At 31.9% G+C, this 25,829-nt stretch overlaps 1 long non-coding RNA gene across 1 annotated transcript; it reads right to left on the reverse strand.

Moving 5' to 3' along the window:
- Positions 1-1,372: 1,372 nt before the first annotated feature.
- Positions 1,373-14,575, reverse strand: LOC114732728 (uncharacterized). Its single transcript, XR_003739024.1, has 3 exons — positions 14,456-14,575; positions 1,546-1,554; positions 1,373-1,383 (listed from the first exon to the last, which is right to left on the reverse strand). It is a non-coding gene; the product is annotated as an uncharacterized LOC114732728 (long non-coding RNA).
- Positions 14,576-25,829: the final 11,254 nt, after the last annotated feature.

Below are 25,829 nucleotides of genomic sequence, written 5' to 3' on the forward strand. Positions count from 1 at the left end.
CTCATTTTTAACTATTGACTACATTTGTTTTTAAAACTCTGATGACTATTCTTATTTAGCTATAGACTACTTTAGTATTGCGATTGACTACTTTCATTTTAAAAATTTTGGTAACTACTATTTTTTAGCTATTGAGCACTCTAGCTTCGCTATTGACTACTTTTATTTCAAAATTTCAAAAAATGTATTAAGTGTTGTTGGAAATCTAGCAACTACTTTTTATTTAGTTATTTTATTACTATCATGCAGTCGATAGCTATATAAAAGTAGTCATTGAAACTTTAAAAATAAAAATAATCAATAATTAAACTAGAATAGTCAATAGCTACATAAAAGTAGTCACCGAGAGCAATGACAGTGTTATCATTTCATAATATTTTAAAATTCTAAAATAATACCTGTGATTTGATTTGAGATTTTGAAACTCACCTACTCCCATTTGTCTTTTAGTATTTTTGAGGATATTTTAGTGTCTTTTTTCCTATTTATTAGGGTGTGTTTGCAATATGAGATGTTGTTATGACAAGATGTGCCTACGTTGTGTTGGTGTGAATGTTTTAGAATAGGTTTGGTATAGTTTTGATCTTGCTAAATGAATTTTCTTAGGACACGAAATTGTTTTGATGTTTTTTAAACTATATTTAAGTTTAATCTCATATTTTATAACAAAATTGGTATTCATGAAATCATAAATTAAAAAATCATTTGAAAAATGTTTTGGTTATTAAAATTTCTATTTTTTTTATGGAAACATATAATTTAATATTTTAATTGACTATAATTTCAAAAATATTGATTTGAATTTGCTTCTAAAACCATACTGAACTTTCAGTATATAGGATAGATATTTTCTACCCAATTTGCCTTTCAACGATCAAATTTTCCCACGAGAATGTGAATTTTTATTACATGTTTACATTTCTATTGCATTGTATTTGATATTATTGCAATCACAGCTTCTCATCAACACTACTTCCGGTCCTTAATAAATAAACTTGTTTAATTTTCAATTTCGTTTTTAATATAAAATTATAATCTATTTTATCTCTCATGTTTATTTATTTTTTTAAAGTAGTCCTTGTACTTTTATAGTAGTTGCATGTGGTAAATGATTCTACCAAAGCTACAACAAATGTATATGATTAATAAGGATGTTCTAGGAAAAATATTACTTATTTATTACAAATAACTAACCCAACAAACTTTTTTAATACGTTTAAATTAGTCAATTAGTTTTTATATTAAGTACGGCTCATAATATTTGCTATTGTCTCAAGAGAAAACTAATTTGGCGCGTTATAATTGAACAGTTTTGAATCGGGTCTTTGTGCCCCACCCCCTCCTACTGGGTTCTTGAACTTTTCGCTATTATATCCCTTGCTCCTTGCCATTAAACAATTAAAAATTTCGGTAACAAATCAGCGATGCGTCTGAAACATATCCCTCACCATCCAGCTTTACCCTGTTTGGAGCTTCTCAACGCTTGAGCCATATCTTGCCTAGGCAACACACAGCTAATCACCCACAAGAGTTTGCTAACAACACCCCCACCCTCTTCGATTCATACAACTCCAACTCGACCCTTCCACCCATCGTGAAGCTTAATTAGAGTACGCACACAAGAAAAAAGAGTAAAGCTGGATATAGATATAAAGATATAATATTATAATATTATATGTATATAGATACAGATATAAAGATATATATATTTATACATATATAGTGAAAACTCAAGGAGATATTATTAATTGATTCTTGAAGGTGTGGGAGATTGCAATAGTTGTCAGATTATTAGCAGTAGCTTCATGCTACTAGTGAGCAGTTCAGTTTACTCTGTTTTTCTATTACTAAAACAGGGGAGGCTCTCCTAATTCGTATATCATGCATAGATAATAATGGGAAGTCACGTTTTGATTTCACTCCTCACAAGCAGAGACGTTGGGATTGGGTCCTTCTTCTGTCTCTAATTAAGTTCCACCATGAGTGGAAGGGTTGAGGTGCAGTACCATGAACGGAAAAGGGTGGAGGTTTTGTCAGCAAACTTTTTGGGTGACTTGCATTGTGTCACCTGGGCAAAGAACGGCTCAGGCATTAAGAAACTCCAAACAAGGTCGGGGTGGATGGTGAGGGAAATGTTTCTTTTTTGTCTTTTTTTTGTTTTTTTGCCAGAAGGAGATGTTTCAGACATGTAGCACTGATTCATAATTGAAATTTTTAACAGTATTAACAACTATTTAACGGCAAGGGCCAAAAGATTTAACAATGGAAGCTTAAGGGCTCAATGAAAATTGGAAAAAAAAAGAAGAAGAAAAGAACTTAAAGACCACATTCAAAACTAATAAAAACACAAGCATCTCCAAATTAGTTTTCTCTTATCTTAATTAAGTAATTGTAATATTTAGAGCATTTAAAGTCCCTAAAACTAACTCAGCTTACGCGTCTACAAGACTAAAACTTGCGTTTGAAATGAACTTTAACTGTAAAAAAAATTTAATTAATCACAAAATATCATGAAGAGTTAAAGGGTAATTTTGTTCTTAAAATATTATTTTTAAGTAACACGAAGTGCACTACAATAATTTTGAATGCAATTTTGTTTTAAAAATATTTTCATAGTAACACTTCAATATCCTAGAATTTCATGTGTAAGATTGTGGCAAACATATAGTTTATGTTGCTCATTGGTACTAAAAAATATTCTTGCTTGGTCCTTAATATAGGACTTAATTGTTAAGTTGATTTTAGTTCTAAATATAAAACTTATTTCTCATATTTATCAGTTTTTTTTTCTAAATTATCCCTGTGGATACTCCCTTAACCATAATCAAATACAAGAGGAAGAAAAAATATTAAGAAAAATAATTATGGTGTTTTTAGAAAAAACATATTATATTTTTTATAATTAGCTAACTCACCTAACTTCTTTAATCTAATCAAATTAATTAAATAGGTCTTATATTAAAGACCAAAGGACTATTTTAAAAGTGAAACTACATCAAAAATTATTTTAAGATGTTGAGTGTTACTGAGATAATACTTTAAAAAATAATTAAAAAATTATTTTAGAATGCAAAGTATTATTAGCGAGCAAAACCTTAAAAAAAACAAAACTGGATACTTAAAAAAATAACATTGGATATTAGCTCTGTTTAAAATGAGCTCTATTGCTTTGTATCACCGTTTAGACAAGCACCCTGCAAAGTGCAAACTTATGGATTTGTATCGTAGACTTGCTTTCCTATTGCTCTGCATTTGGATACCGTGAGAGATGTCAAAGTCACACCCCAACTGATGTTAGTTCCTTCAACCAATGTGTAAGTGTTAAAGTGGCTTTTATCTCAGGAAGCCTGGCTTGTACTGCTTTGACATCACTTCTCTTCATTGTCTGGTTAATGGTGCTATTCATATGCTTTAACCACAAGAAAATAGCAGAAATAATAGGTGAAAATGTGGCTTTAAATTTGTATATGCGACTTGTGGAGGAGCACTCAAAGCAGAGCTTCAAGTTTGTATGAGCGATGGAGGAGAACTGAAAGCAGCAATGTCCTAGCAGTTAGCGGCCACCAGTTTAGATTTTCATCGAGTCTTACATTTTAGTATACATGGATTACAATTTGGAAGACAACGAATTGTGTTTTTGGTATGATTATATTTGTCATATGATGATATTGTGGGTGCTGTTTTAATATACTTATCACGAATTGAGAATGATAAATTTACACTCTCACTAGTGGCAAAGGTCATCTTCGGTATGATATGCTCTGTTTTTAAGACAATGTCATCCTGGTGAAAGTTCGGATTTTGGTCCTTCAAGTTTTATTGTCTCGTAAAGGACTTGAAACTCAAAACACTGACTAAGCCCGGCTATTTTTGTTGACTGGGCTTCTGATATGGACACATGACAAAAGCAAAATAAAAACATAAAACGCAAGGGACCAAACGCGTGAGAGGCCGTGACCATAAAAGAATTCTCATACGGATGAAGGAATAGGTTATGATAAGAATTTGGGTATTATGCAAAAACCCATACAGAAACTAAGCACAAAAATTAGACTTTTGAACTAGCACCTCAAAAAAGAAAAAAGAAACGTACCAACGTAAAGCCCCGTGACTGTGTTTCTTGCTCCCACATTTATGTTGTCTTCAAACCTTTCCTCCTCCTCTTGTGCTGGTTGCTCTTTCTTCCTTTAGAAAACTCTTACATAAATGTTTTCTAGAGTGTGACAATAAGAACAAGAGAGTAGCCTCAAAGGTACAAGGAAGTAGAAGTCATTGGGGTGTCTGTTGGGAGTGATGATGCAAGCAGGAAGAAAATGGAAATTGAAACAGGGGTTCACATACATCCTTCTCTTCTTGCTGTCTTTTGGACATCAAGGATTATAATAAATGTTGTTTGAAGCAGTTTGTTTTCAAATGTCAAATCAGTATTGGGTTTCTACTTTGGGGGCATTTGTTTAATGATTTTCGAAGTTGAGGGAAGGTCTAGAAGCAAGGGAACGGTTAAGCCGCTGTTTCTGACCGGTTCAGTACGGAGAGAGCCGCAGCAGGTCTGGTATGGAAAAGTTGTGAGAAGTTATAGAAGAAAGAATAGGAGGTTGCTTGGTAATAGATCATACACAAAGTTGAGTGTTGGTTTAGGGTTGATGCTAAATGCTTGGGAAAGGAGTTTTAAGAGCAGGGAGGTTTTGGGAATGCCAAAAAACAAACATAGGTGGTCATGCTCTGTTCACCTCTGTTTTGAAAATAAAAAACAGAGCTAAGCCAAAAAAGTTAAAATCACTGCGACACCCTGTGGGTTATCAATGAGTTCAATTTCTCTATCTCGAAACGATAAAGAGGCAGTTGGCTACGGACCCAATAAGTTGTCGCAGCTTACAGAGGAACTCAGACAAATTTGCTAGGTATTTGTTGTAATTTTGACACGGGGCACCATCACGAAAGGATCAACATTACATTGATGGTAATTTTGAGAATAGCTCAAGGAACAAAAGAAATCGGACTGAACACTGAACCGGTTGAAATAGTAGTTTAAAAGTTAGATCGGGATCAACCTGATCAAATTAGTCATATTAAAATAATATAATTTGATTGAAAATAATAAAATATAACAATACTAATAATCACTAATAATAAAATATAAGAAAATATAATAATAAAGTGTAATAATACTGAGAACTTTGGTCTTTATGATTCTTAAATAACTAAAATTAATAGTTATTGATATCAAAATTATTGTTAAAATTCATTTAAATTTATAATAACAGAGATATTAAGAGCTGAATGAGAAAAAATATGACAAATAGCAATATAATTATTCAAACCGATTTATTACCGATTCACACCGATTTTTACTAGTCTTTACTAGTTCACACTGGTTTGATCGATTCAATCCAATTCAAACCTGTTCCTAATTTAATCTATGAACCAGACCGGATCACTGACCAGTTCACCGGTTTTTCGGTTGAACCAGCAGGTCCGGTCACTTTTTCTTTTTTTTAATTCTGGGATACCTCCAAAATCCAAAGTATCATTATAAAGGTGACAAAAGGTAGTCCAAAAAAATCAATAATGTTATGTTCTATATGTATACCCGAAACAATTGGATTCGATGTAATTATGTTGCGCGATTCAGTTTGCTCCTAGCCTTAATTAAAGTGGTTCATTATGGGCTTCCCTGGTTGCATTTTATGTTTCTATATTTTTGTCACATATCCAGGTCAGAAGCCAAGTCATCAAAATCACCCAGTCCTCTTGCCCAGTCAGCAACTCAGATTAGCAATTTTAACAGCGTTAATGCCTCATTATCAAATTTTAACTAGTTTTTATAACAACAGGGTGTGGAAATATGGTCGTCATCCTGTTAAATCAAGTTTCTTCTCATATATAATTTTAATAAAAATAAGATGTAAGTTAAAAAAAATAAAAAATTCACCCCATTTCTTTAATTTTTTATACTAAAATTTTTCCTCTCCCCCCTGTTATTTTCCTCGTACAGGACAGAGACTAAGAAAACCGCATTAATCTATATTTAGTACGTGCTTATTATACTGTGGTGATGAGAATTAGATTGGAATTAAATTAAATGTGGTTAATTTACAATTTTTAAATAATGAATTATCTCTTTTGTAGAGTGATAGACAGAAAATTGTCTTTATTTTGAGTTATATGCCTATTAAAATAAATTATTATTAAATTTACAGCTTTCAATTTCGTATTAAATTAAGTCATTTTGTATTTCAGCTAATTTTATATGGTCTTTTGCCATTCCAACCCAATTTAAAGAATTATGGGATGAATTCTTTTGTCCACAAATTTTGGTAAAAAATCAATTATTTACCATTTAATTTTTCCAAATTTTGTATAATTAATATTTTTTGGAGAACGTTAGTGGAAATTTTGAATAAATTGAAGGGCACAGTAATATTTCAATATATATTACATTCCTTCCAAATATATTTACAAGAAATAAATAATTGCTTGCTATAAACATCACCTCAATTCATCAATAGAGAGGGTTGTTCAAATTCACTTTCCTAATTCATCTCTTTTCAGATGAACATCTTACTTAAATGAAGATTTTTGCTATATACTTACTCTTCTGTTGCTTTGCATTTGGATACTAAATAATGCCAGAAGATTTTCACCCCACCCCATCAATTGACTCTACTTGAGGTCCTTTGTTAAGGTAGCTTTTATTTGAGGATTTTTTTAAATTTTTTTGATATAAAATTTTTTAGGACTTAATGTAATCTTTAATCCCTGAAATTTAACCTCATTTTGGTTTTAGCTCCTAGATTGTGAAACTACTAATAACTTTGATCCCTAGGATTTGATTTCTTTTTTTGTTTTGGTTTCAAAAATTTAAAACAAGTGGTTTTGATCTTTAAAATTGAATTTTATTTGGTTTTGGTCCTTATTTCAGGAACAAAACTCTTAAGTCAAACCAAAATGCAGTCAAATTTTAGGGTTCAAAATTAAAATGAAATCAAATTTGAAGGGTTAAGACTATTGGTTTTAAATTTCATGGAGTAAAACTAAAATGAAGTCAAATTTGATTAATTAAAGATTATATTAATTTTTCTTTTTACACTAAAAAGTCAATTTTATTGATATCCAAAATGACATAAATGCTTTGGCGAGCAACCGAAGAATAATTAATAGTTTCCCAAAATATATGTGATTGACAGATAATGCATTGTATTAGTGGTATGAAAGGCTTGTTTGGAATCATCACCATCCAATCCTTAAAAAAAAACTTTTTAATTACGATTTATGAAGCGCAAGGTAAGTTAAGAATGTAAAAAGATTTTTATCTCAGATTGCTTAGTATAATCCAAACAAGTGTGAAATTGACTAATGCTGACGTTTTGGGCAGTTCAGAAGCTCTCATCTTTTCTTCTTATCCTCTTTCCTCATCTTCTTTTTTTCAACCGCCAGATTAATATATTTCAATGGTTTAGATTTTAATTTTTTGTAAACTATTTATAAAAAAGTTTTAAAAACATTTAGTGCACTTGCAAATCATTAAAATTAAAATTTAATATAGTTTATAATTTATTTATATTTATAATTTAATATTTTAATAATAATTTTAAAAAGATTTAAATATGAACCATTAAAATATTAATCTAACAGCTAGAAAAAGAAGAGAAATGAAGAGGATAGGAAGGGAAGAAGATAGGCTCCGAACCAAGTTTTGGAAGGGGCCGTTCCATGAATATAGCGGGAAATTTCAGATTGCACCGATGTACAATGCTTCATGTCTTTTTTTCATATAACAAAATGCTATATGTTTGATAAGTGTAAAAGGAAAAAAAAAATAAAAAGGTTTTCATATACCAAAATGCTTCATGTTTGTAAGTGTAAAAGGAAAAAAATAAATAGTTTTCCATATACCAAAATGCTTTATGCGTTGATAAGTGTAAAAGGGGGGAAAAAAATAAAAAGGCCAACGCATCGAAGGTAAAAACCCAAAGCTTCTTCGTCCCTCTCCTCTACGCTCTGTACCTTGCGGAACAACCATTCCGGCCGCCGCCATCAGATCCTAACAAACTCAACTCAAGTCATGGCTACGTCACCCACGTAAGTATCCCAAGCAGTTCCTTTTAACTCTTTATATATATATATATATATATATATATATAATTATTATTTAGCCAGGTGACTCCAACGAGCTCGTCGCGGTGGAACTAGTGCGTCTCCAGTTTCACCCCATGAGCTCGTGGCGGAACCCAGTGACCTCGACAAGCTCGTCGCGGTGGAGCTCAGTGACCTTCATGAGCTCGTCGCGGTGGAACTAGTGCGTGTCCAGTTTCACCCCGGTGACCCTGATGAGCTCGTGGCGGAGCCCAGTGACCGTGATGAGCTCGTAACGGTGGAGCCCGGTGACCCCGACGAGCTCGTCGGGGGGAACTAGTGCGTCTTTAGTTTCATCCCGATGACTGATGAGCTCGTCGCGGTGGAATGTGGTGACCCTGACAAGCTTGTTGCGGTGGAACTGTGTTTCCTGTTTGAGCCGGTGACCCGACGAGCTCGTCACGAGGGAACCTAGTGGTGGTAATGGGCGGACTTGAGGCGAGCCAGCAGGATGGTTTTGGTGTGGTGGACCCAGAGCTCACCGAAATTTGCTTTTAAACCTGATTGCGACCCGCAGAGGATTGCCACGAAGTTTGGTCCGTTTGGTACAAAGCGTGAAAGACGATGGATATGGATTGAGATTGAAAATGTAATACTCTCTGTTTAGTATAAGTAATTGTATGATACTTGAGATTAGATAAACCCATATATGTGGAATTGAAGAATACCACCTCTTCTTATGGTATTGTCCAATCCTATCTATATGGGATTTCCTAATCCCATGTGATAAAAAATTTCTCATTCTAAGTATCTTTTTAACATATATTTTTACTCTCAATCCCAATTCTTATACCTTATTTTCAATACTCCGTACCAAACGTAACCTCTAAACGTCAAGTAGCATCGACCATAAGTACTCTTCTGGTCACAGGACAAGGAAAATATTTTTTTGTTCTATTTAGAGGATACTAAAAGAAATTTTTTGTATGCGTATATAATTTTACTCTTAATTTATTATTATGTTGACTTTATTTATATGAGATATAATGTAGATTAAATGTGAATAAAATTGGACAGTTATTGGATTTTAAATGATAATTAATAAAGTTTAAGGTTTTTCTTAATCTGTATAAAACTTATTGAAAGTGACTTATAAATAAGACTAGAGGAGTATTTAAAATGGTACAAACATAATATTATACTAGACCCGTAAGGGAGTAATTTTAGTACCCATAAAAGAAAATGAGGGGGGTAATTTTAATTCGCTAGAGATATCGCGGGATGAAGTGTTTGTTTATGCATTTATGTTATATCATTTGCAATATATATTGAATAATGTATAACAAAGAAGCCCAAAGTTCTGAAATAATAAATGACAACTACTTAGATATTATTAAGATTTTTTAGTAAGTATATTTTTGGATTATAACCTCGTTAGAGTTCTCCCTATATATAAATATATATATATATTAAAACTGTACAAAAGACATTAAAATTATAAGAGTAAAATACTCTAAGACTTCCTAATTTTGCTTTAATTACACAATTATCTTTATTCTATTTTGAAAACACATAAATCTCTTTTAAAATTAAAATGTATGTTATACTAATCTTCCTTTTATATTAATTCCATTTCCATCCACCCAAACTATTAGTTGACCATTAAATTTGACTATTATTAAACTTCATTTTGACCAAAATGCCCCTCTTTAACATAATAAGTATTTAAACACTTACATTTGCCCCAAAAAAATTATACAATCATAAAATAGTTTTAATATATATATTGAACTTTCTAATATACTATACAATTTATTAATTTTGATTATATTATAAACTTATAACTTTTATTTTTCATCACGTTTACTCAAACTTGTTTACTTTGGTTTCTTAAATGGCTAAAAATATATCTCCAACAAATATTTTTGTTCATCATAAGTAATATAAGTTTGAGAGATTGTTTAAGTTATTTAAATTTATAATTTATAATTTTTAAACAGACTCTCTCTCCCCCTCTCTCTCTCTCAGAGTTTGCGAAGTATCAAAAGTAAAATTAGGGATTTAGTATGAAGGGTAAATGGGATAATAATTTTTTTTAATATAAATTTTATTAAAAAATATATTTTTAGAATCTTTTTAGAATATCCTTGACAAAATTAATAGTTTAGAATTAAGTGTATGTTTTCAAAATACAGGAAAAGTTTGTGATTAAGACAAAACAGAAAGATAATGAGAGTATTTTACTCAAATTATAATTATCTTTACATAAAGAAATCAACATCAATTGATCGTTAAGAGTTTTTATATCAAAATAGCATCTGGGAAGAATGTTATATTTTGAAAGAGATATATATATTTATATATATAACATAATCCTTCAAGGCGTGGTTCAATACTTAATTACCAGAATAATTGTTTAATTATTTGGCGATTGCATTATGAACACTTCTAATTAGTTTGATGGTTTTGCAGCCCGATGCCTTGGCATGCTGTATTTGTCTTTTTAATTCCAGAGACAAGGGAGATTGTTCAAATGCATTTCCCCAATTCATCACCTTTAGATGAACACCCTGCAAGCATTTGGATTTTCATGTATGCTTACTTTTCTATAGCTTTGCATTTCCCCAATTCATCACCTTTAGATGAACACCCTGCAAGCCCAACGTTTCATGAATGGACAAACCTTGAAAGAAAATGCTCCCATTTAGTAGGAAGTATTGAAAATTAAGAGTAGGAATTGGAATTAGGATTAAGATAATCTATTAAAAAAATATTTAGTATAAGAGATTGCTTATTACATAGGATAAACTAAAGGAAACAGTAATATCTTAATATATATATATAGTACATTCCTTCCGAATATATTTATAAGAAATAAATAATTGTTTGTAATAAACATCACCTCAATTCATCAATAAAGATGGTTGTTCAAATTCACTTCCCTAATTCATTACTTTTCAGATGAACATCTTATACTTTAATGAAGATTTTTAATATATACTTACAGCTTACTTTTCTATTGCTTTGCATTTGGATACCAAATGATGCCAGAAGATTTTCACCCCACCCCAATTGATTCTACTTGAAGTTCTTTGTTAAGATAGCTCTTATTTGAGGATTTTTTTTTAAAAAAAAATTGATACACTTATGATTATAATTTTTAGAGAGGTTAATATCAACTTTAGTCCTTGAAATTTGACCTCATTTTAGTTTTAGCTCTTGAAATTTGAAACTAATGGTTTTGTTTCATGAAATTGGATATCTTTTTTGTTTTGATTTCTAACATTTGAAACGAGTAGTTTTAGTCCCTGAAATTTAACTTTATTTTGATTTTGCTCCTTGTTTCAAGGACCAAAAATCTTAAGTCAAACCAAAATGTGATCAAATTTCGGGAATCAAAATTAAAATGAAATTAAATTTCAAGAGTCAAAATTATTGGCTTCAAATTTCATACAGTAATTAAAACTAAAATGGAGTCAAATTTTATTAACTAAAAATGATATTAATTTTTTTTTCCACACAAAAGAGTCAATTTTATTGGTATCCAAAATGACAAAGGAGAGCAGACAAAGTAGCGTGAAATTGCTGACGGGCCGCTTTGGGTGCAGGCCTCGGGGCTCATCCTTGATGAACCGTTGCTTTTTCTGGGCTTTTTTGGTTCACCCGTTTGCTGCATGAAAATGCTTCACGTTTGATATATATCGAAGCTGAACGGCCGAAGCTTCCTCGTCCCTCTCTCTACGCTCTGTACCTGGAGGTACAACCATTCCGGCCCTCGCCGTCAAATTCTAGCAAACTCAACTCAAGTCATGCCTACTTCACCCACGTAAGTATCCCAAGTAGTTTCTTTTAACTTTTCATACATATTATCCAGGGAGGTGACTCCGACGAGCTCGTCGCGACGGAACTAGTGAGTCTCCAGTTTTACCCCGGTGACCCTGATGAGCTTGCGCGGTGGAACCCCGTGGCCCCGATGAGCTCATCGTGGTGGAACTAGCGCGTCTCTCCAGTTTCACTGCGGTCACTCTGACATGGTTTACAAACTAATGTTTAATTTTATCATGTCTGTATTATTTCTTTGTGTCTCTATATATATTTGTACTCAAATACTCACCATCAGAATAATATTTTAATTACTTGGTAATTGCGCTATGACCACTTCTAATTAGTTTGATGGTTTTGCAGCCCTCTAATGCCTTGGCATGCTGTGTTTGCCTTTTTAATTCCAGAGACAAGGGAGATTGTTCAAATGCACTTTGGCAATTCATCTCCTCTAAATGAGCATCCTGTAAGCATTTGGATTTTCATGATTTGCTTACTTTTCTATTGCTTTGCATGTGGATATCATCTCAAATGCCAGATTTACACTCCACCGCCTGATGCTATTATTTTAACTCGCTCCGTTAAGATAGCTTTCATCTTTGGAAGTCTGGCTTATACCGCTCAAATATCAGTGTTGGTTCCTCGCTATCTCCAACCATTTGTCTTCATTGTCTGGTTAATGCTGCTATTCATATACTTTAACCGCAATAAAATAGCAGAAATAGGTGAAAGTATGGTTTCGTATTTGTATGACCTGTGGACCAGAACTAGAACCAGAGCTTCGAATTTGTATGATCAGTGGACAGAACTGAAAGTGGCAATGTCCCAGCAATCACCCAGCCACCAGTTTAGATTTCAAGTATTAATTTGTAAAATAAGGAGAGGTTGGAATACAGTGTGATGATATGCATGTTGTTTTAATTGCTTTGTTTATGACATTTGTAGAAACCGTCATAGTACTATCTCCCATCCTTAGTTTGTACAGAAAATTGAAGCTATATCTTATACTACTTCTAATACTTAATAATATAAGAGCTAGTTGACTAATTTGAGTAAATAAAAAAATTAATTAAATTAATTATTTGTAATAAATAAGTATTGTCTTTCCTAAAATGTTTTTGTTAATTAAATGTATTAGTTAGAATTACTATTGTTATAAGGACTATCTTAAGAAAAAAATGAATATATATGATAGATAAAATGGATTGAAATTATATATTAAGAACCAAATTAAAAGCCAAATTAGTTCTTATATTAAAAATTAGAGGTAATATTAATTAAGTACAAGAGATACTTATAGTATGTAATTAGCTGTAAGTAAAGAGATATCCAGTAAGACATACTGTATTGAAGCTAATTATCATTTTGCCCCACGTTATCCTACAATCTCTTGGGTTAACTCAAGGAAACCATAATCAATAATTTTTATAGTTTCTTTTGTAGAAACCGTTAAATCCACAATTGTGGAACAATGAGCAGAGCCAAGTCATCAGCAACAATTTCAATTTGTGCATGGAGAGAAGAGTATAATTCCATGGAATCTGATTAATGTAAAATATCTAAGAACAGGCTCGGTTTAATTTGATCCTCGAAACATTATGGAATTGGAATCATAGTGAGCCATAACCCATTAGCGTGTTTCTTGCGTGTGATGGATCCATTGGATCTGGCTGAATCTCGGATTTCCATTGGTGACGTCTCGTATAATCATAGATTCTTTGGGTTTGCCATTGTTTGGCAGGTCCTGATGGACTCTGTCTTTTCTGGTCTGAGTGGTCTCCTCAAGTGGGCCCTCTAGGCCTCCCAGATCAGATGGATTTTTCATTTTTTCTTCCTTCCTTAATTCTCTGCCCACGTGGCACTTGCTAGGGGTTTGGACTTTGACTTTGACTTGGTCCCCATCCCCATGTCTCAGCTCAGCCCCCGCCGGGAATTTTCAGCACGATACGAGGAAGCATCTATATATCCCGCTTTCTTACTGAAAAAACAAGACATCGAGAATGGGTGAATCAACCGGGGAAGATAATAGTTTGAGAATTAATAATTTTAATCGGAATCAATTCGGGGTTACATTGGTTATAATTAAAATAATATTACAATAAAAGGATACTAATTCATAAATAAAGAAATCATTCATATATAAACTTATATGTTGAACTTTATATATATGTATTTTTATTTGGAAAAATTCTAAAAATGATAAATATATTTTCAAAACCCAGAAATTACCTGAATTTGCAAAATTTCAAATAAGTTAATATGAATAGATTGAAATTTTAAAATGTTGGTAAATTTATAATGTTGCACTTTATTCTGAAAAAAACTCAAAATCGTCTTCGCGTGCACTTAAATTAAATGAATTGAGGAACGCAGCGGGCAAGATGGGAGCGCGCTGGCCATTGGGCGTTCAAGCGTTTTCCCACTTAAAATAACAAAGAGCCTCTAATTTGGTCTCTCATTGCCCAAAATACTCCTCTTTATTTCCTTAATTCTTATCGTAGATCGTTCCTCTTCATTCTTAGCCATTCTGATTTTGATCACCTCCCGTGTCACCCACTAGCAGCGTCCCTTCTTTTCATATTCTCTCTTGCACACAACAATGGCGACGATTTTGTTCAGAAGGTCAGTACTGTCTAGGGTTTCATCGTCGCCGGCGTCCAAGTTGCTGAGAGCGATCCCCCCTCCCATTGCCCAAAATACTCCCTTGCCTCGTATGTTAGTCATCAAGGATCTGGTCGTGGATATGACCAATTTCTACAATCAGTACAAGAGTATTGAACCCTGGTTGAAGAGGAAGAACCCACCCCCGGTTCCTGCTAAGCAGGTACCTCAGAGCAAGAAGGATAGGGATAAGCTTGACGGGATGTACGAGTGCATATTGTGTGCGTGCTGTATAGCACATCCTGCCCTGGCCACTGGTGGAACCCCGAGTATTATCTGGGCCCCGCAGCTCCGCTCCACGCTAACAGATAATACGTTTTCAAGCATCTTCATCCTTTGTCAACGTTCTGTGCAACTGACTATTTCAGTAACCGCATTTTTTATTTGATTTGGCTAACATGAAATTGGGGGAGGGTGACTTTAAGTTTTTTTTTGGCCCAAAAGGCAACATTGTAATCTCATCGACATTTAAAAATTATAATTTAGTTTGATTGACTTAGAATTTTGCAAATTCAAATAATATAATATTATACTACCTCTAGTTCTAAATATAAGAGTTAATTGACTAACTTGAGTAGATTAAAAAAATTTTAAGTTAGTTATTTATAATAAATATGTATTGTCTTTTTTAAAACATCCTTAATAATCAAGTGTATTAGTTAAAACTACTATTATTAGAATGACTACTTTAGAAAAAAAAAAGTATAAATATGAGAGACAAAGTGGATTGGAGTTTTATATTTAGAACCAAAATAAGATCTTATATTAAGAATAGAAGGTAGTATTATGGACATATGTTCATTTCAATAATTACATATCTAAACGTGTTTTTTATGACAATATTCCAAAATATTTGAACCCCGAGTCGTATATGGGCCCTCGGCGCTGCTTCACGCGCGCAAACAGGTAATCCGTGTTCAAATATCTTCATCCTTTGTCAACGTTCTGTGCAACAAACTATTTCAGTAACTGCATTTTTGTATTTGATCTGGGATCCGTTTGAATTAGCAATTAAAAAAACAGATTATTATCAATTTGACTTTAAAAAAGGTTAGATGAGGTAAAAGTTAAATTGAGTAATATGAATTGTGGATTGGATAAAAGTTAAATTGAGTAATATGAATTGTGTTTGGATTGTATTTTATAAAAGTTATTTTGTAAAAATTGGATTAGATAAAAAGTTATTTAGATTATAATTGAATAAAAGTTAGTTTGTATGATTACCAAAACGAGTATGAGTTTTATTAAATGAAAAATAATTAAAAATATGAATTTACAAAATATAATGATTTTATATTATTATAATAGGAAAAATTTATATTTAACGAATAAAATATATTTAAATTAGAAATCATGTTAATTGAACATTTTTAAACCAAATAATATTAAATAATTAATTGGATGATATACTCTGCATAATTTATGTGAATATAAAAAAATAATATTAAAAATTAAAAATATGATAAAAGCTGTTAAAAATTATTTTCACTCAAGAGAATATTAAAAATAAATAACTAAAAACTGATTCAGAAGTACAAGAAATATTTAGAGAAAAGTATAAGAACAATATAGACATGAGGGCAAAAATATCTTTTAATTTCAAAAAGCTACTTTTACATAAGTTATATATAAGTTTTAGATACTTTTACAATTATGTTTAAAAAAGCAGCTTTTGACTCATAAGTCAAATAATTTAAAAACTGTGACAAATGGCTTCCAAATTTGCAAACTAATTTATCATACTTATAAGTTACTTTTTGCCTCCCAAAACGCTACACCAAGCAGGCTGTTGGTCAACATGAAATTGAGTGAGGGTGACTTAAAGTTTTTTTCTTGCCAAAAGGGGACATTGTAAAGTCATTGACATTGATTTAGAATTTTGCAAATTCAAGTAATATAATATTATATCATAGACATATGTTCATTTCAATATTTTACGACAATATTCCAAAATATTTCACATTATCGATATCACTTTTTAAAGTAATATCTTTCCAACATAAATCAATTACTAATCTCAATTCTAAATGGAGTCAATTTTGTATGATTAATTCTAACAAAAATAATAAACTCTAATATCAAATTCTCAATGGTCAAAAGTAATAAGAAAAAATTGTTCAAAAGGACCAAATGATTCAAATATTTGGGAAATATGACATAATTTGCAACATTAAGAAGAGAAGTTGCAGAATCATGGGGGAAAAAAATGCAGATTGTGGGGAAAAAATCGCAGATTCTGGGTCTAGTCATTTTTGCCTAATATTTGAGCCATTTGTTCTTTTTTCTTTCATGTTTTTTGAGATTCAGGGTGCCACAAGTTAATTGGACTTGAGACTAATCCTTATCAGACCGAGAACATTTAAAGTTAAAGCCTTCCCCAAGTTTGACTCTTATATTCAGGACATTTTAACAAAAAACTATAAATTTAATAGATAAAATAGATTGAAATCTTATATTTAAATAACCAACCAAAAAGCTTTGCCTTTAGCCTTCAGAAAATCTTTTGGAGGCTGAATTCTAAGGTTGGCAGGTTGCGCAGCTCGATAGACGTGGAGGATTGAAGTAATTGGTATGCAAAATTCTGTTTTTTTTTTTTTGCCATTTCATAATTCTGATATTTGATTTGTATATTTAAAATTAGGAATAATTAATTTACAACTTCTTATAGTTCTAATTACATCTATATAGTCTTTTTTTTTAATTTTCCATGAGATCCTTTTACTTTTATCTACTTTTAATTAGTTTCCTCTAGCATTTTTTATTCCTTTCTAATGCATCCTTATAATTTCACCTAATTTTTAATCATGTTATTGTTTTTTCAATTCTATTTAGTTTAATTTTGAATTAATTAAATAAATTCGCTGAAATGAAAAATATTAATAATAAATCAAATTAATGCCAGGATGATTTTAAAAATTATATAATTAAATAATAATTAATGATTAATTTTAGTAATTGATATTCAACTAATTACAAATATTTTGTATTTTAAAAATTTTATTATTATCATTCTAATTTTTCAATCATAAAAATAAATAGAATTGTGATCATAAAACAAATAATATAAATATGTGTTTGATTCAAAAAAATTTAAAGAATATTTAACTAAAATTGTTATAATTATTATTATTTATAGAATATTTTTATTTTTATTTAATAATAATATTAAATAATATCATACTTAATAATATTGTATTTTATATTTATGGCAGAATATTATTAGAATTTATAGGATAAAAAAAAAGTCAGGACCTGATTAAACATAATGTGAAACTACATGACTTGGTGAAAAGAAAAAAAAAAACTACTTAAAATGGGTGAACGTATAAAGACCTGATAGAAATGGAAAAAAATTATAAAGACTTAATTAAACAATGGTTTAAATTATAAGGATTTTCATATTAATTATCTTTTAAGATTACTATATATTTAATCTTCATAAATTCTGATTAATCTTCTGTTCTTGTCACAATATGCATGATGCTAAGCCTCAATATCAATATATCTAAACATAATCTTCCACCAAGCCGATTTCCTTATGTGGCTTATTGATGGCTCTCCTCACAAAACACTGTTCATGAGCTGCTTGATTATGATGTCGAGCTGCGTTTAAGTCGGCTTCTTGTTTAATGTATCTGGCTTGGTAATGCAACTATTATGTTAGTTCATCAGAGTTTAAAATTCAAATCCTATTCAAGTGGGCATCTATTTTCCACCTATTTCAATGCTTCCTATCTCACTTTCGATAAGTCACATTGAGATACATAATATTTTGCATTTAGAATCCCTAACCTAACCTCTCACCTCTCAGCCTAGGCTTCAAAATTCAAATAGCCTCTCTTTATCTCTTCATCAATTTCTTCCTCCCATGTACCCTCTCCTTCATTGATTTCTTCTTCTTCCTCACAATCTTCTCCATCTTCTTCCACTTTGATAAATGATTCCATGTAAGATCGCAGCCAAGGGAAGGGAGTGGAAGAATTGTCATTGAAGAAGAGCATAAGGACAGTTGTTGTCCTCTGTCCTCTCGCTGAAAAAAGCAGTCCTTTCGTTAACCACACTTATTCAATTATGTAATCGAACTTGTCAGCTGTCTTCCTACATATCTTCTTTCAAATGCATCTAATGGTTTTGTGGAGGCTTTGCATGTACTCCTACCCACACAATCTTCCCGTATGATTTAATACCAGGACACAAGGGTTGTGGAACTATCTGAAATAATGCCCTTAATTTGTCGCTTTGGAGTTACTCCTAACTCCAAAAATTAACCAAATTAAATTAATTTAGTGTACAATCTAGGTCCTATTCATTTTGAGGAACCGAAAATAAAATTAAATCCTAGTAACTAAATGCAGTAACCTAAATTATAAAAAGAATTTTTTATTTGATAATTGCTAATTAAACACCATGAAATAAATTGAAATTAAAATACCTTTGTTATATTTTTATATAAAAGTGATTAAAACGAATGAAGATGAAAGAAATGAAAATGAAACACATGAATAACAATGATAATAATCAATCCTCTAATTCAACAACGCAGGCAATCCTCACTCCAAAAGATACAGAAGTTAAAACAATAAATTAAGAATTATAATTAAGCTTTTAATCCAACAACCGAGCCACCTCGAATTGCCACAAAATATTTTTCTAAAATCCCAACTTACTAACTACAACTAGAATAGTAAAATGAGATTAGTGATATTAAAAATCAATACTTAATTAGAACTCTTAAATCCAAAACAATAGAATTAAAGCTAGTAAGAGACAATATGATTCAAGATTCCAAGCCACCTTAGACAATTACAATATATTAGCTCCAAAGTCAATACAAATGTCATAACCACAATATTATAATTGAAATTAAAGTTATAAATAGCCTAATGTTAAATGCTAAACAGTAATCTAGTCACAATAATCTCCAAATATAATCAGATTAAACATTACAAATTTTCCAATAATCAGAATAACTATCCTAAGACCTAGGAATTGTTAAACTATTGGACAGGAAATTAAAGTAACTAAAACTCCCTTTTAATGATCCGAGCCCCTGCCATTATTGTTGAATTAGAGAATTATGAAACTAGCCACGGTTTGCCATAAAAAAAAATGCCATGATCCATGCCATGGAAGAACACTGTTCACGCTGGGAGAACACGGTGAAGAGTTGATGAAGGATGACACCGTCCAGCTGCTCGCTCACCTCTGCTTCACTGTCTCACTCCCTCTGGTTCCGTTTGTGTTCGCCTCCAGTGCCCACGGTTTTTTTCCTCGCCGTCAAGCTCGCGCCGTCCAGCTGCTCGTCTTGCTGTGTTTGTCTTCGTCGAGCGCCCCCTGCCACCAGGAATGTTCAACGGAGAAGGAGATTAATAGAGACAGATCGAGCTCCTCTCCTTCACGCCGCTGTCGCCTCTGTTTGCTGTTTTTCTCTCTGGTTCGCTCACGCTCTTCCTCTTCCCCCCCGGCCGCCAGCTCACTCGTGTGTCCTCTCGCGTTTTCATCCCTCCACCAAGATGATGATGATGATGAATAGTTGAATATTATGGATGGGAGATTATTATAATATTTTTTTATTTTCATTTTTATTTTCAAATCTTCTAAAAACCTGCAATCAAAAATTCAAAAATAAGGTGTATTAATTGTCTTTAAAATCCAATTAATCACAATTAAACCAAAATATAACAATTTTGCCCTTATAAAATAATAATTCAAAATAAAACATATTAAATCAATTAACAATCAATTAAGGCTAAAAGGACTAATTAAATTGACAAAATCCATATAAAAGATATTAAAATATGTAAAAATACTTGAGTTTGTCACTCTGCTAGTGCGACGAAGGTGACTACAATGAGCAGAGATCTCACACACCATCGTGAACAGCAAGTAAACACTTGAACATGACAGTAAGAGATAACCTAACGAATGGATGAGCTCCAAAGAGGAAAGAAAGAGGAAGGCGGGAACCATGCTTTCAGTGTTGAGTTTTTCTCATTTTTGTTGATCTTTTGACAACTTTTTTTTTTGTGTGCTTATTGGTTCCTGCCTTGTTTTGCCTTTATGCACATATACTCTATTATTTTTATTTTCATGGCCTACCTTTGTAATGGTTAGCCAAATATTGTGTTTAGGCCACCAAATATATCTCAGCTACAGGATTTGGTGCTAAATGGCTTGGAATTTTTGAAAATGGTATGGTGCAACCTTTATCAAAACACATGCTCTATCCATCAGGTACATATTTGAAAAATTACTATAAGGGCAGGTAGTGACTTCTTATGGTTAGTAAAAAAAATCAATAATATTTAAATCATCTGACGTGGGTGTTCATTGTTTTATAAAATTTTGATTGAAACTTTTAACATCTGTGAATAGCTATTCTCCCCACAAATCATGTATATTTGAATTAGATGTGGGCTTATGAACTGTATTCAGTTTGGGAAAGAAGTTGCACTATTTATGGTTTATGAATAGCACAACTTTTTATAGATTATATGTAGTATGTCATAGAACATATTGAAATTACTTTTCTTGACTGAGAGGTATAATTTGTAGGAAGACTTCTTATTGCATAACCTTGAATTTAAAGCTAATTTGATAATAGTTATTCTTGATTATCCTATATCTGTCAAGAAATACAGACTTTGAATTAGTTGAGTATCGGACTTACCTTTGAATTGAATTTAAATTTTTACTCACCCTCCCCAGCTTTATTTCTTTTTATTTTTGTGTTGTGCTGACTAAGTGAATTTGGAATGTTACCTTAGAATATAAATATTGCTCACTTGATTAAGCATATGCACTCTCTAACTCTACCTGTTTGGCCACATGATTAACATTATTTATGCCTCCGATCAAATTTTGTGTATGAAAAATCTATTTCGGGCAACCACCTGTGAGTTAATAATTTTGGTATTATGAATGGGCCTTTTGGCCCACGTTCCCGTTTGGCATTACCAATGTTTTTTTTTTTTTAACCAGCAAAACGTGATAAACATGCTGCGGCAACAATTAATTGGGTAGCATATTATAAACTCTTTGGTCCCATTTGATACGAAACATGAAAAATAAGAGATTGAGATTGAGATTGAAAGTGTAAAATTATATTAAAAGGGTGTTTAGTATGAGTAATTGTATGATACTTGGGATTAGACAAACACGTATATGTGAGATTAGGAAACGTCATAAAGGGAGGTGGTATTCTTCAATCCTATTTATATGGGATTGCTTAATCCCATGTGATAAGAAGTCACTCATGCTAAGCATACCTTCAACATATGTTTTCAACCCCAATCCCAATCGTTATCCCTCATTTTTAATACTCTGTACCAAACGTAACCTTTGGGTCTTAAATATAAGACTCATTTTATAATATAGTTTATATAATATAATATAATTTATATTATAAAATGGGTCTTACATTTAGGACTAGAAAAATATTTCATATAATCATAATGCATTACTTGGATAAATCCGTCGTAGCGCTTGTTCCTACACAAATGTGTTTTGTATTGTAACTTAAAATTTAAGGTATATAAAAGGGGAAACTTGTGATTTTTGGCTAGATTTCGACTTGTGGACCTGTTTGAAGATATTCTCTACTAGGGTTTGGAAATTTTGAGGCTTGGGAGTTTTAGGCTTGAAGGTTGCAAGAGACTTGAAGTTTCTTTCTTCATTCTTCTTAGTCTTCTTTTTCTTTTCCCTTTTGTCCCTTTAATGGCTGCAATATACCTTTGTATTTGTGGCTCTTTAATTTGGTAAATATTTGTAGCTAGAATAGTTATTTTGAGGTTATTTTAATCTATTGTATGGATTAAGACTTGTTTTAACTCTCTCTTTAGTATTAATGATAATGTTATATATGTTGTTTTTATCTTGAGCTTAGTGCTTGTTTGTGATTGACCTTCATTTGGAGTGATTTGTTTGATTGGTTGAAGCTTAAGAAAGTTAAATCGATTTTTGAACTTTGGTGTAAACACCCTAGAATAGAGATATATCTAGCATTGTCCAAAAAGGATTTTTGTTTTCAAAGTGTAATTTTTTGAAACAAAAGCAAGAGATGAAGTTTTATTAAGATTACAAACTTGGTTTTGACTTGAGAAAGCTTAATCAATATTTGTGAACCTTGGGCTAACTTAATTTATCATTAAGCATTAAATGAGAGGTTTCTAATCAAGTTTTATGAAAAACAATGGTGAGAAATAACCCTACTCTTGTATTTGTCTCAAAGTCAAGTTTATTTTATTTTGATTTTTATCTTTGTTTTCAAAACAACTTCATATACACATTAATTTCACTTGACCTAATTATAAGCACCATTGCTATCTTTGACTAGTCTGGCTTTAGCTTTTCTGGGTGAATGATACTTTTTATATTACTTTCGACCAGCGCTTGCGATGAAACTAAACAGCGAACAACACTGTTTCGTAATACTTGCTTGTTTTCGTGTGACTTTTGTTAGTTACTAATTTATTTGTCTCATAAATTGATAATACAAAAGATATGCTTGCTTGTTTGGCAGTAACATCCCAAAATGATGCTTGTATTGTTTCTATATTCGGGCGAAGGGCCTTACTAAAACGTTGATTCCCAAACAAGTTCCCGATGTCCAAAGACTCCTCTACTTTACTCTCTGTAGTGGAATATGCCATGTTAGAGTGATGCTCTTACAAGAGCATCGATGGACTAAACCAATTGAATTAGCATAACACAACACTGTTTTATTATTTATTTATTCATGATATTCTACAATATTAAATGAACTGAATTTTATGGAAAACACGCGCTGGCTTTTGTTGAAGGGATCCCAAGTCTCCCAATTGCCCTCTTGGCTTTTTAGATAAGTTGGATTCTTTCTTCCTCCCTTTTCCCTGGTCAGGACCCCACAAAGGCAGAGGAATTGACAGAACACCTCACCCATTGCCGGGAATTTTTCTCACATTCTAGAAATGGGATAACCAAAATGGAACGAAAAGAAACAGACACTTCCCAAACAGAAAGCATCTAAATTGAACACAACTTTCATAATTAATATTATAAGCATATCAAATCAAGTGATAATTTGAAGGGTTTAATGGCTGGTCGAGTTTTAATAGAACCAAATCTTTAGAGATTTGGATGTAGAAATTCTTTCATGATTTGGCACAGAGAAACTAAAAATAAGCTGTGATTTGCAAATTTTGACTTCTTGTCCCAAACATTCACACTTTTTCATCGTGTAAACACCTTTTGAGCTTCCAAGATTTGTTAAGGTGAGGGTGCCTCTGCTTTTGTCATACTGTTATTATCAAAGCTTATCTTTAATGGCAATTAAAGATGCTTTGTTTTAATCATAAACTGTCATTATCAAAGCTTATCTTTAGTGGCAATTAAAGATGCTTTGTTTTAATCATAAACAAAGCCAGACACCGAACTTTTCCTCGTTCCTGCTCTCTAATCTCGCAGTTTGGAGGAACGATCAGATGAATATCCAAACTTTCTGAGTAAATCTCAAATTTGAGAAATATGATTAGAGATGGGAGAAATAACATTGTACAAATTCAAATTATCAAGAGAGTAATTTTGAAAATATTCCGGTTTGAAAGAGTGTTGAAATTGTACAAATTCAAATTATCAAGAGAGTAATTTTGAAAATATTCCGGTTTGAAAGAGTGTTTTTGAAAAAATATGCTCCAGACAATTTCAGAAAACTCGTGCCAAAATAGAAGTGCGTTTTGCAAGGCATACTTGAGGCTAAAAAAAGGTGAAAATGATGATGAAAGAATTTATGGTTAGTTAATAATTTTAGTTAATTAAGTGGAAATTCAATTATTCAAAGTGTGACAGTTTGCTATTGAGACTTCTTTGAAATCTCATTCTTTTCTTTTCTTATTTATGCAATGTATGAGAAATCATCTCTAGCTATACAAAATGTATGAAAAAACGTTAGTTAATACATACTTGTACATGTATAAATGTTACATATATACATACATAGACATGAGTGATATATACTCTTTCTAGTCTTAAACACGAGTTAAATAATTAATTTACAGAGATTTAAAAAATTTATTTATTTGAAAATAATGGGTGTTCATTTTCCTAATAATATTTTAAATTATTTACATGGGAGACCAGGTTGTGAAAAAGCCCCTTATATATGCAATCAAATAGAAAGGGTTTAAAGTTATTAAACAAAATAGACTATTATGCCACAGAATATTTTACATATTATGCCACATCGTCGTCATCTTCCACATAGGATATTATGGCATCTTAAGCGCCTCCTTTGCCGTGTTGCTGCCCAAAAATGGGGGCAGAACAGAGGATGAGATATCCCACAACAGGAATCAGATCATTCCTATTAAAGGACACTAGCAGTTAAAGCAATAATCGGTTTCCAGGAAGGAAAAGAAAGTTTCACTCTGGCCACTACCAAAAAAAAAAAAGCGCCTAATCCTGAGAAAATTCCTAGCAAATGTAAAACAAAGAAAGGTGAAGCACAACTCTGAGGCATGAGATCAATCTTTTTAATATCTTTTCGTTGACTGTGACTCGTTCGCGATGGAAGCCTCTAGTAGTTTTCCCTTTTCATCGCAATTACATTGAAGCAACCAACGAAGAAGTGGGGCGAGACTCCAATTAGATTCGACGAACAAGAGCTTTAAATTAAAACTGAGGACTGACCCGTTCTCTGAGGAATAATTAATACTTTTCCAATCTTAAATATAAGACCTTTATACTATATAAGGGTTTTATATTTAGAACCAAAGGAGTAATTAATTGGTTTTGCCGGACTTTTCTCGTTAGCCGCCAATTGTGTCTCTAGTTCCCCCGATTCGTCCTATTGTTAGGGTGGGTTTCCTAATGCTAATGGATTGAATGGAAGGCATGTTTGGATTGCCGTTAGAAACGGCAAAAGTGTCTTGAAATTTGTAAAACTGAGGTTTGTAGCTTATTTATGACCAAATGATTGTTTGGATGGGCTAAAAGCCCAACCAACCTCTGGCCTTCAACCTCAATTGGACTCAACGAAGGAAAATTTGACTTTTTCCATTTCAAACTGCAGTTTCAACGGTGATCATTAAAAATAAGCATTAAAAATATACTAACTCAGATTTACCCTCACATTTTTTCCTCTGTCTCATCTCCTTCATTAGCATAATGAGCTTTTATTCAGACCAAATGAATTTTAGTTTATATTCATGTGTGTCCATTATATATATTTAATCAATTATTTACAATGTGTTTTCAAATTTTTCTCAATGACAAATATTTTTATTTTATAATCT

The sequence above is a fragment of the Neltuma alba genome, unplaced genomic scaffold (genome assembly GCF_004799145.2).
Source record: "Neltuma alba isolate B1F8T4 unplaced genomic scaffold, ASM479914v2 tig00012932_pilon, whole genome shotgun sequence".
Classification (NCBI taxonomy): domain Eukaryota; kingdom Viridiplantae; phylum Streptophyta; class Magnoliopsida; order Fabales; family Fabaceae; genus Neltuma; species Neltuma alba.